Raw genomic sequence first — 11,659 nt, 5'->3', positions numbered from 1 at the left:
ACCAATAGTTGCCATCTAAATCTTTTCAATCCTTTAATCATGTTATTAAATGATTTGATCATCTTTATCATAATATATGGTTACAACTTTATTTTTTTTCTCAAATCATATTTTTATTACATGCTAGTTTTAGTTCATATTAAGCCAATATAATTGAAATGTTAATATATATTAAAAAAAACATATTATGAATTTCTTCCATTTATTTCATTAAGATAATGAATTCAAATGAAGTAAATTAAGAAACATTTTATAATGGAGCACCTGATCTACCTTGGAAATCCTAGATCATATTGCCTAGTACCATAATTTGATGATGAAAGAGGGATATCACTGGGCACAGATAGACTAGACAAAGGAGGCACTGTGTGCGTGTGGGAGTTGGTAGCACCATCCATATCTTTGAAAATATTTTCCCTCAGTCTTTTTGTAATTTGGATGAGTGCATCTCTAGCAACACTGGGGTTTCCAGAAACCTGAACGAGCTCCTCATTTTGCGAGGCACACTTTGGTCCCTCCTCTTTGCGAAATATGCGAATATTTGCTCCAGTGTGCTTCCGCATCTCACTGATGATGTTGCCACCTTTTCCAAGAAGGCAACTAATCTGCTTTGACGGAACAAGAAGCCTTGTACAAATAACACCTTCATCATTGTCATTGTCACTCGTGCTTCCACTAGTCTTTCCTTGCAATTGGAGGACTGCCTCAAGCGCAGGTGAAACACCATCATTAGACAACTCTGTTGAAGAAACCACAATTACACGTTCATCTGAATCTGATTGTGCGTCTTCAACCTTAATACTTGCTCCTGTATCTTACCTCATGATTTTGATGATATTGCCGCCGTTACCAATCACACCTCCAATTTTATCATTTGGGCATACTATTCGAATACAAAACTCCTCCCCACTTTTCTCAACAGCAGAATTCCCAGATTTTGGAGCAATGGCAAGAGCAGGGTTATAACTAAGAGGCCACATTGAATTTCTAGCTTCGCTTCCATATCCTCCCAGTGCTGGTAAATGGCCGGAGGCATAAGTACCATTTACTATTGGAGCACCTGAACTGTGATGAGCAAACAGTGAATCTCGTTGTGGAACATAATTTGGCCGAGTAAATAATGCGGGCACACCAGAAGGAAGGAGTGAAGTTGGGTTCGTTGCAGATAAAATATCAGTCCTAGGAATTCGCTCCTTAGGTGGGTGTTCATACAGAAAAGCTGAAACTGCATACAGTGCTTTCTTGACAGCGGTTGCATCTCCAGATATGACAACGACTTCACCAAAACTAAACGCACAGCCTGGCAACTCATCTTTTGGCCGTATCTGAATTTGTGCCCCGGATTCGCTCCTCAACTTTTCAATGTTATTTCCACCTTTTCCAATCAAACATCCAATCTGGCTGTTAGCAGCCAGCAACCGAGCATTGTGTTGTCTCTTTTTGTCGGCGTCATCATTATCTCTGCCAGAAGATTGTTGAACAATAACAGAATGCACTCTAAGAAGAGCATCCTGAGCAGGACACACAGGTTCAACTTCAACTTCATTCTCATTGCAATCCTTCTCCTTGTCGTTGCCTGACGGTGAGCTGAAGATTACTATCACGCGATCATCAACGCCTGGAACAGCATCTGTAACTTTGATCATCGAACGCGTCTCTCGACTCATAGATTTTATAGCTTTACCCGCCTTTCCTATAACACTTCCTACAACATTAACAGGGCATAGTATGCGATACACAGTACTGTCAGCGCCAGGCAGAGTTCGCTCTCTACCAGTGCCAGAGTTCCGCCTCTTATTTCCAGAGTCATTGTTCTCTGGAACCTCATTTTCCCTGCGTGCTCGCTTTCCAATGGCAGTGTAAAACCCGTCCATTGCAGGCAATCCTTTCACTTTCACAAATAAAAACTCTCCCTCTTTTAAGGAAAAACGCTGAGCCACGAGAAGAAGTTCGTGTACTTGAATCCTACCTGTCTTCTTGAGTCTCCCACACCCTCCCGTCAAGGCCACTGGATTGCCCCCTTTTATATGACATGCGTTAGGGCTTATTAAGGCCGACAACTTGTTCAACCGGTACCCTCGTGTGTGGGGGTTAGGTTTCCACTTCAATAATATTATCATATTTTCATGTTTTTATATCAATATTAATATCATATTTTCATGTTCTTATATCAATATTAATAGGAGGGAAATAAGAGTTTAACTTAATATAAAAGAAAGAAGAGTTCAGGAATGAAAGAAGGTTTCAGGAATGGGTTATTAGAAGGGAATTAAGAAAATGTTATAGGAACATAGGTTATGGTTGTTTGGATATATGGTATTAGGAATGAGTTACTAGAAGGGAATTAAGAAAATATTATAGGAACATAAGTTATGGTTTTAGATAGAGGAGGAATGACCTGTTGAAGAGTTTTGTGAACCCAACGTTTCGGACTACGAAGTGAGTCCATCATCAGGGGGATTCTTAAGCTATAAGTTATGGTTGTTTGGACATATGATATTAGTAAGTTATAATATTGCAACAAATTCTACTTATAGCTTAAGAATCTCTACAGTTAAGAATCTTCTTATATGCATTTCTAAATTTATACATGTTTAACTCATATCTTGTTATATCAGCATCTACCAATCATTTAATTTATATGGCTGCATTAGTTAATTAGTTTAAAAAACTTTAATGAATTTGTAAATGATAATGTAATCAAGCTAAATCTTATAATTACATATGAGGTTTAAACCAATTGGTTTGTGTGGCGTTAAGTCTTCACTAGGTGACTAGGTTCAAATTTGTGGGGAAGGGTAGAAATTGAATATTCCTAAACTTGTTAGTTAATTTTTTTTATTGTTGATTTTGAATTAATTATGCTTTTACTATATATATCTATCTAAAATATTAGTCAATTTTCATTTTATTTTTGTAATATACTTAAAAAATAATTTTGCACCCACTCTCCAGCCTAGAATAGAAGAAATATTGTAAGGTTATGTTATGTTATATAAACTTTTTGACTACATCAAATTACATAAAAATAAAAAAATAAAATAAAATAATAAAATTAATAATTAAGTATTTTGATTTGTTAAAATTACAATTAAAAACAAAATAATAATAATAATTAATTAATTAAAATATATGAAAAAAAAAATTAAAAATGTTATTAACGATTAATAATTAAACCATTTAGAGGTGGTAAAGTGAGAGGGGTTATTCTTTGACCTAAAGATAAAATAGAGTATCAATATGCTTGGGGTTTGGGAGTAGAAACCAATAATCAAGTAGAATATCTCGCTCAATGGAAGGGTTTGGAAATAGAAATTGAAAAGAAGATTACCAAAATCCTTTTGTTTGAAAATTTTATGATAGTAAATTGACATGTGTGGAATGCCAAAGGTTTGCACAACTCAACTCTTCCCTTAATTATACAAAAAATTTCTTTGCAAATTATGATATTTGAGGAAATAGAATTATTAGCTCCTAATAAACATCAATTTCCCCTCTATGATGGAGCCTAAGACTTCATCTTCTGAGGTGGACTAGACATATTTGGGTCAACTCCTATCCAAGTTGTTGGAGTCACTCCAAGGGTTGTTGGAAAAATTGAACCATAGAGGATTTGTAGAAGATAAGGAGAGGGAGACTTATTAGCTCCTAATAAACATCAATTTCGAACTACTGCATAGTAAACTAGAGATGTTCCAGGCTGAGATTTGCATTGATTTGGAAACTATGATACACAAAGTGCCTAAAATCAAAGAGAACTCCAACAATAGGATTGAATTCATCAAGATTGAAGTTGGGACTAACTGGGAGCCAAAATACAAAAATAAAACCAAAGTCGCATGGTAGGAAAATAAAGTAGAAAAGGAGTGAAGCAACTAGCTACTTGGAACATAGAAGTTTAAATGATAAAGTTGACTCCCTTGCAAACAAAGGATCTACCATGGAGAAAGCGACATTAGAAGTTAATTAATGTGTTTTGAACTCACACATTTCCTGAGTTGTATAACATGAAGGGTGAAAATTTTAATTTTAAAGATTTACATAGTCAAAAAGTGGTTCCAATTATTAACAAACGATCTGATCGGGTGAGTTCTTCTCCTAGCAAGCGAATTCTTGATAATACTTCAGTACACATAAGGAGGGATAGGTGGCCAAAAATAACTCTTCAACCATGAACACTAATGAACTTGAAGCCTTGTTGTTTCTAGATCAACAATTGGTAAAAGGAGGACACAACATGCCAACAAGGGAGGCCTCAAACTTTTAGAATTAAATGAGGGAACTATCTCACACAAGATATTAGCATCTTGGGCTTGTTAACACATTCTACAATATCCTGGAGTTAATTCTATCCCTCTAGTTTATCATTTAAATCACAGTCCAAAAAATTAGTGAGGATTTAGGCATGGGTTTGCACACAAGGAAATTCAATGATTCAGGATGGTAGATCAGATGTAGTAGAGGGTATGTATGCCATGCATTTACTCTTCTTCAACCCATCTCGTCATATTGATAAGCATCTCCCTCTATGAACAATGGTGACTGCCATATTTTGAGATTCATAGGGTGGAAAGGCATCTGCCCTCTATGATGGAGCCTAAGACTTCATCTTGTGAGGTGGACTAGACATATTTGGGTAAACTCCTATCCAAGTTGTTGGAGTCGCTCCAAGGGTTTTTGGAAAAGTTGAACATGGAGGATTTATAGAAGATAAGGAGACGAAGACTTATTAGCTCCTAATGAACATCAATTTCGAACTACTGCAGAGTAAAGTAGAGATGTTCCAAGTTGGGATTTTCATTTATTTGGAAACTATGGAATACAAAGTGTCTAAAATCAAAGAGAGATCCAAAAATAGGATTGAATTCATCAAGTTTGAAGATGGGACTAGCTGGGAGCCAAAAGTAGAAATGGACTAAAGAAACTAGCTACTTCAAACACTGAAGTTTAAATGATAAAGTTGACTTCCTTGCAAACAAAGGATCTACTATGGATAAAGGGGAATTAAAAGTGAATTAATGTGTTTTGAACTCGCCCATTTCCTGAATTGTATAACATGAAGGGTGAAAATTTTAATTTTAAATATTTACATAGTCAAAACATGGTTCAAATTATCAAAACATGATCTGATCAGGTAAGCTCTTATGCTAGAAAGCGAATTCTTGATAATACTTCAGTACACATAAGGAGGGATAGGTGGCCAAAAATAACTCTTCAACCATGAACACTAATGAAATTGAAGCCTTGTTGTTTCTAGATCAACAATTGGTAAAAGGAGGACACAACATGCCAACAAGGGAGGCCTCAAACTTTTAGAATTAAATTAGGGAACTATATCACACAAGATATTAGCATCTTGGGCTTGTTAACGCATTCTAGAATATCCTGGAGTTAATTCTATCCCTCTATTGTATGATTTAAATGACAGACCAAAAAATTAGTGAGGATTTAGGCATGCGTTTGCACGCAAGGAAATTCAATTCTTCAGGATGGTATATAAGATGTAGTAGAGGATATATATGGCACACATTTACCCTTCTTCAACCCATCTTGTCATATTGATAATCATCTCCCTCTATGAACAATGGTGACTGTCATATTTTGAGATTCGTAGAGTGGGAAGGCATCTCCCCTCTATGATGGAGCATAAGAATTCATCTTGTGAGGTGGACTAGACATATTTCGGTCAAATCTTATCCAAGTTGTCGGAGTCACTGCAAGGGTTGTTGGCAAAGTTGAACCATAGAGGATTTGTAGAAGATAAGGAGAGGGAAACTTATTAGCTCCTAATGAACATCAATTTTGAACTATTGCAGAGTAAAGTAGAGATGTTCCAGGTTGAGATTTGCATTGATTTGGAAACTATGGAACAAAAAGTGTCTAAAATCAAAGAGAGCTCCAACAATAGGATTGAATTCATCAAGTTTGAAGATGGGACTAGCAAGGAGCCAAAAAACAAAAAAAAACCCAAAGTCGCATAGTAGGAAAATAAAGTAGAAAAGGACTGAGGCAACTAGATACTTGGAACACTAAAGTTTAAATGATAAATTTGACTCCCTTGCAAACAAAGGATCTACTGTGGAGAAAGGGGAATTAAAAGTGAATCACTGTGTTTTGAACTCACCCATTTCCTGAATTGTATAACATGAAGGGTGAAATTTTTAATTTTAAATATTTACATAGTCAAAACATGGTTCAAATTATCAAAAAATGATCCGATCAGGTAAGTTATTCTATTAGCAAGTGAATTCTTGATAATACTTCAGTACACGTAAGGAGGGATAGGCGGAAAAAATAACTATTTAGCCATGAACACTAAGGAACTTGAAGCCCTGTTCTTTCTAGATCAACAACTGGTAAAAGGAGGACATAACATGCCAGCGAGGGACGCCTCAAAATTTTAGAATTAAATGAGGGAATGATATCACACAAGTGATTAGCATCTTGGGCTTGTTAATACATTCTACAATAAACTGGAGATACTTATATCCCTCTAGTGTATCATTTAAATGAGAGTCCAAAAAATAGCGAGGATTCAGGAATGGGCTTGCATGCAAGTAAGTTCAATGCTTTAGGATGGTAGATCATATGTAGTAGAGCATATATATGGAACAAATTTACTCTTCTTGAACCCAACTTGTCATATTGATAAGCATCTCCTGTTATGAACAACAATGACTGCCATCTTTTGATATTCGTAAAGTGGGAAGGCATCTCCCCTCCATGATAGATCCTAAGACTTCATCAAATATTAGATTAGGAGAAGGAGAGTTGGTTGAAGCTAACCCTGAAATTGGAAGAATCTATCCTAAGAGGAAAATGTCAGAAGAAAGTCCCTTGGAATTAGACTCCCAGTTCATGAACAATTTTATGACCATGAGAGCCATGGTCGAGGAAGTGTATAAAGAATTTAAGAAAGGTAGAGAAGAAGATTTAACAAACTCCAAACAAGATAAAGGAGTAGAATAATCTCTCCTCCATGACCATTCTAAAGGAAAAGGGAAAGAAGAAAATTTGCCCACACATCCTAGTAGCCCTGAAAATAAAAAGGAAACATCTTTGATTAAATTAGATGTTAAATTTGATTTGCCGATATATGATGGAGAGTTGAATGAAGAGAAGCTGGATAATTGGATTAGACATATTGATGTGTGTTGCAGGGTGCAGATCATTGATTCAGACAAAAGTAAGATTCAAATGGCTAGCCTATGGCTTGGAAGCACTGCCTTGGTATGGTGGGAAGGTAGGACACAAGCTGACATGAAGAAGCATGGTAAAATTCTTTCTATCTGGAGTGAATTTGTTTCTGCAATTAAAAAGAAATTCTATCCACTAGCTTATATGCAACAAGCCATGATGAGCTGGCAAACTCTTCGCCAATTAAAAGGGAAAAGTGTACAAGGCTACACCCAAGAATTTTGGAAAAGAGCTTTGATTCTAGGTATTTCTTTGGACTCACCTAAAACTTTGCGGAGGTATATAGGTGGTCTACATAGTTATTTAAAGCACACCATTCTCATGTTTAATCCCACTAACATAGATGAGGTCTCTATCCAGGCTACACATCTAGAGGCTAGAGGCAAGAATGTGAACCTAGAAGTTGGGGGATCATCAAAACCCACTGCAAGCAAAAGAAAGAAAAAGAGAAAATAGAAATGGAAAGAGAGGAAGACAAATGTTGTACAAAAGACCAAGCCTTCATGCACTCACTACAAGAAGGATGGACATGATGATGAACACTACGGGATTCTGCATCCGGAGCTGAGACCTAAGAAGTTCAATGGCAAAAAGAAGAAGACTGTTGCAGCTATTCAAAAGGATTTGGGGTCAGACTCAAGAGATGAAACAACAATTGCAGCCACAAGTATAAAAGGTAAAAATTCTGAAGCATCTACTAGTGATTATGCACAATCTACTGATAATGAAGAAAATGAGAGGAAAAGACATGAGCTTTTTCATATTCGAGTTATTTCCAAGCATCAAAATATTGATACTTTGTTTGACAGTGGCTCACAAGTAAAACTAATTTCTGAAGCAATTGTAAAGAAGTTGGGATTACTAACCACACCTCACAAGAAGCCATATCCATTAGGTTGGTTATGTGATAAAGCAAAGATACAAGTGACTAAACAATGTAAACTAAATTTTTCTTTTGGGTCAACATTTGTAGATGAGGTTGAGTTAGATATAGTTCCTTTGGATATATGTGGAATTGTTTTAGGAAGTCCTTACTTGTATGATAGGAAAGGTATTTTCTATAGAGCTAAAAACAATTATCAACTTGTTAAAGATGGAATAAAATATATTGTAATAGCTAATAAACTCAAGAATAATTATACTCTCATAAACTCAAGGTAGATGAAAAGAACTGTAAATTCATGCAAACAATTTTTATTGATGGTTGTAGAGGAAAAGAAACCTGATAAAACCAATGTATTCGAGGGCTATAATGCTAAGCAACAAGCTGATTTAGAAAAAGTTGTTTCAGAATATGATATACTATTTCAAGAACCTAAAGCTCTACCACCCAAAAAGAAAATAGCACATGATATTAATTTGCAGCAGGATGCTCCATTGCCTAAAATCAGAATGTACAGGTTATCCACTTTAGAGAATGCAGAAATCAAGAAGCAGGTATAGGAGCTGCTTGAGAAAGGGTTCATAAGACCTAGAACATCACCATGTGGGTCTCCTATTATTTTGGTGAGAAAGAAATATGGCTCATGGAGAATGTGCATTGATTACCGAGCACTGAATAAGATAAAGATAAAAAATCGTTATCCCCTTCCTCACATAGATGATCTATTAGATCAGTTAAAAGAAGTTGTTTATTTTTCCAAGTTGGACTTGCATAGTGGCTATCATCAGGTCAAAGTTGTAGAGAAAGATGCATGGAAGACTGCTTTCAAAACAAAGCAGGGATTGTATGAGTGGTTGGTTATGCCTTTTGGCTTAACTAATTCTCCTGCTACTTTCATGAGAGTAATGAATGATGTACTCAGACCTTTTATTGATGATTTTGTCATTGTATATTTAGATGACATTCTTATATTTAGTAAAACATGGGAAGAACATTTAAAGCATGCAAGTAGACTCTAGATGTTTTAAAAAGAGAAAATCTCTATGTCAAGCTCTCAAAATGTGAATTTGGCAAAACATCTTTGAATTATTTGGGTCATATTTTAGGGGGTGGTGAATTGAAGATAGATCCCTCTAAGGTTGCAATCATTATAAACTGGCCTAAACCCAAATCTGCTATAGAAGTTAGGAGCTTCTTAGGAGCAGCATAGTATTGGAGAAAGTTTATTGCTAACATTTCCTTGATTGCAGCTCCCTTACATGCTTTAACCGGATTGAACAAGGTGTTTTAGTGGGGAGGCAAATAGCAGAAAACCTTCGACACCTTAAAAAGAAAAGATTAGTACAACACCAGTACTAGCACTACCTGATCTTCAAAGATCATTTGAGATTGAAATAGATGCCATTGACTATGCCATGGGAGCTGTGTTGATGCAACACGGTAAACCCATATGTTATCATTCTGAGACATTTAATTCTATAGTAGTTAATTATCCCACATATGATAAGGAATTATATGCTTTAGTACAGAGTGTGAAAAAGTGGAAACATTATTTAATGGGCAAAGAGACAGTTATACATACTGATCATCAACCACTTCAATATTTACACTCCCAAACTAAGTTGCAACAGTCAAGACACTATAGGTGGATGGGTTTTCTACAATAGTTTCATCTTGTCATCAGATATAAAAAGGGCATACACAATAAAGTTGTAGATATGTTGTCCAAGCCAATCATAAATGCATCTACTATACTTAAGCATAATTCAATATTGCATGAAATCTACATGGAACAGTATGCTCAAGATATGGATTTTAAGGATGTATATGCAACTTTAAGTCGTAGCAAACAAGTAGAAGAATTGGATTATCATTTTAAGGACCAACTCTTGTATCATTTTGGAAAGTTATGCATTCCACAAACTGAAAGAGTAAAGATAATTCGAGAAGCACACACTTCTCTAATATCAGGTCACTTTGGTGTAAGTAAAACAGTTGCACAGCTGCAAAGGTTTTGTTATTGGCCAAAAATGAATGAGACAGTTTCTAGATATGTAAGAGGATGTACCATGTGTGCTAAAAGCAAGCCCAGCAATAGAAAACTAGGCTTGTACACTCCATTACCAGTTCCTTCTCATCCTTGTGAAAGTTTTTCCATGGACTTTGTTGGGGGACTTCCTAAATCTAGAAAAGGTCATGACTATTTATATGTTGTTGTGGATAGTTTTAGAAAAATGTGTATTCTAATACCTTGTAACAAATAGATTACAGCTGAACAAATTGCAAAGTTGTTCTTTCAGCATGTATGGCTTCATTTTGGATTACCCACTTCCATTGTATCCGATCGAGATTCCCGATTTGTTGGGAAGTTTTGGTCGAGTCTGTGGGAATTGATGGACACCAGACTGAAGAAGAGCACAACCTTTCATCCACAAACAGATGGCCAAACAGAAGTGGTCAACAGGACAGTGATCCAGTTGCTCAGAGGCTATTGCAGCAAGCATCCCAAGCTTTGGGATGAACATTTATGTTATGTGCATCGTGCTTACAACCAAGCTAAACATTCTTCTACACAGAGATCTCCTTTTGAGACCTGTTTTGGTTTCCCACCAAGGTCTCCCTTGGATTTTGTCTTTGGTAAAGACATAGCAGTTGATGGACACAGTGATGTGGACAAGGCAACCAAGTTCATCGAACAAATCCAAGAGATTCACCAAGTAGTATAGGAACAGCTGGAAAAGAGCCAAGCGAAGTACAAGGCAAGGCATGATAAGCATCGAATGGAGCATAGTTTCCAAATTGGTGATCAAGTCTAGCTGTATATTAGCAAAGACAGAATGCAATGTGAAGATAAGAAGTTGAAGCCAATAAGGTATGGACCTTTCAAGATACTTGAGAAAATTGGTGAGAATGATTTTCGCCTTGATTTACCAGCTTACATGCACATCTACTCAGTTGTAAATGTAAATAGCTTGAGACTATTTGAACCTTCATTGATTAAAGATCCAAAGGGCAGAGTCAATTGCCTTCTATTGGTGATCTGTTGCCTGAATATCTTAATGAATTGCAGGAAGATACAGTTATGGACAGGAAGGTGAGAACTATGTGTAGAGGGGATGTTGAGTACCTTAGGATTGGGCTCAAAGGTTCAAAACCAAGCAGTGCGAAATGGATAGAAATTGGGCAAGCGAGGAATCTGTACCCTCACTTGATGGATGCTTAAAAACCAACTTTTGGTGGTCCAAAAGCTTTTTCAGTGGGAAGGCTGTGATCTGAATTGGATCCTAAAACACTCTCTAAGTTTTCATAACTCTGAAAAATTCATGCCAAAGTTTCAAAGACTTACAAAGGTCGAGCTTATTAAAAATATCTTTGGAACAGTTGTAATTTGTGAGCAGTGCAGAGCAATGAGGACCCTTGGTCAAGCGTGCAGACTGTTGGCCCATGGTAACGCGCGCTGTCACGAATTGGCAACACGAGAGGTATTTTTGAGAAATGGGGGAGGTTTCTAATATGCGATTAGCAACAAGTCGCTAATCACATATTGCCGGGCAAACCCCTCAGTGAAGGAAAATCCTC

General features: G+C 36.4%; 1 pseudogene; it reads right to left on the bottom strand.

Moving 5' to 3' along the window:
- Positions 1-269: 269 nt before the first annotated feature.
- On the bottom strand, positions 270-1,874 carry LOC149207022 (KH domain-containing protein At4g18375-like; annotated as a pseudogene).
- Positions 1,875-11,659: the final 9,785 nt, after the last annotated feature.

This window comes from Pinus tabuliformis, chromosome 1_2, assembly GCF_031772625.1.
Source record: "Pinus tabuliformis cultivar Carrire ecotype Pingquan chromosome 1_2, CPIR1, whole genome shotgun sequence".
In the NCBI taxonomy this organism is placed as follows: Eukaryota; Viridiplantae; Streptophyta; class Pinopsida; order Pinales; family Pinaceae; genus Pinus; species Pinus tabuliformis.
Note: the sequence above shows the minus strand (reverse complement) of the source record. Positions and strands in the feature narration are given on the sequence as shown.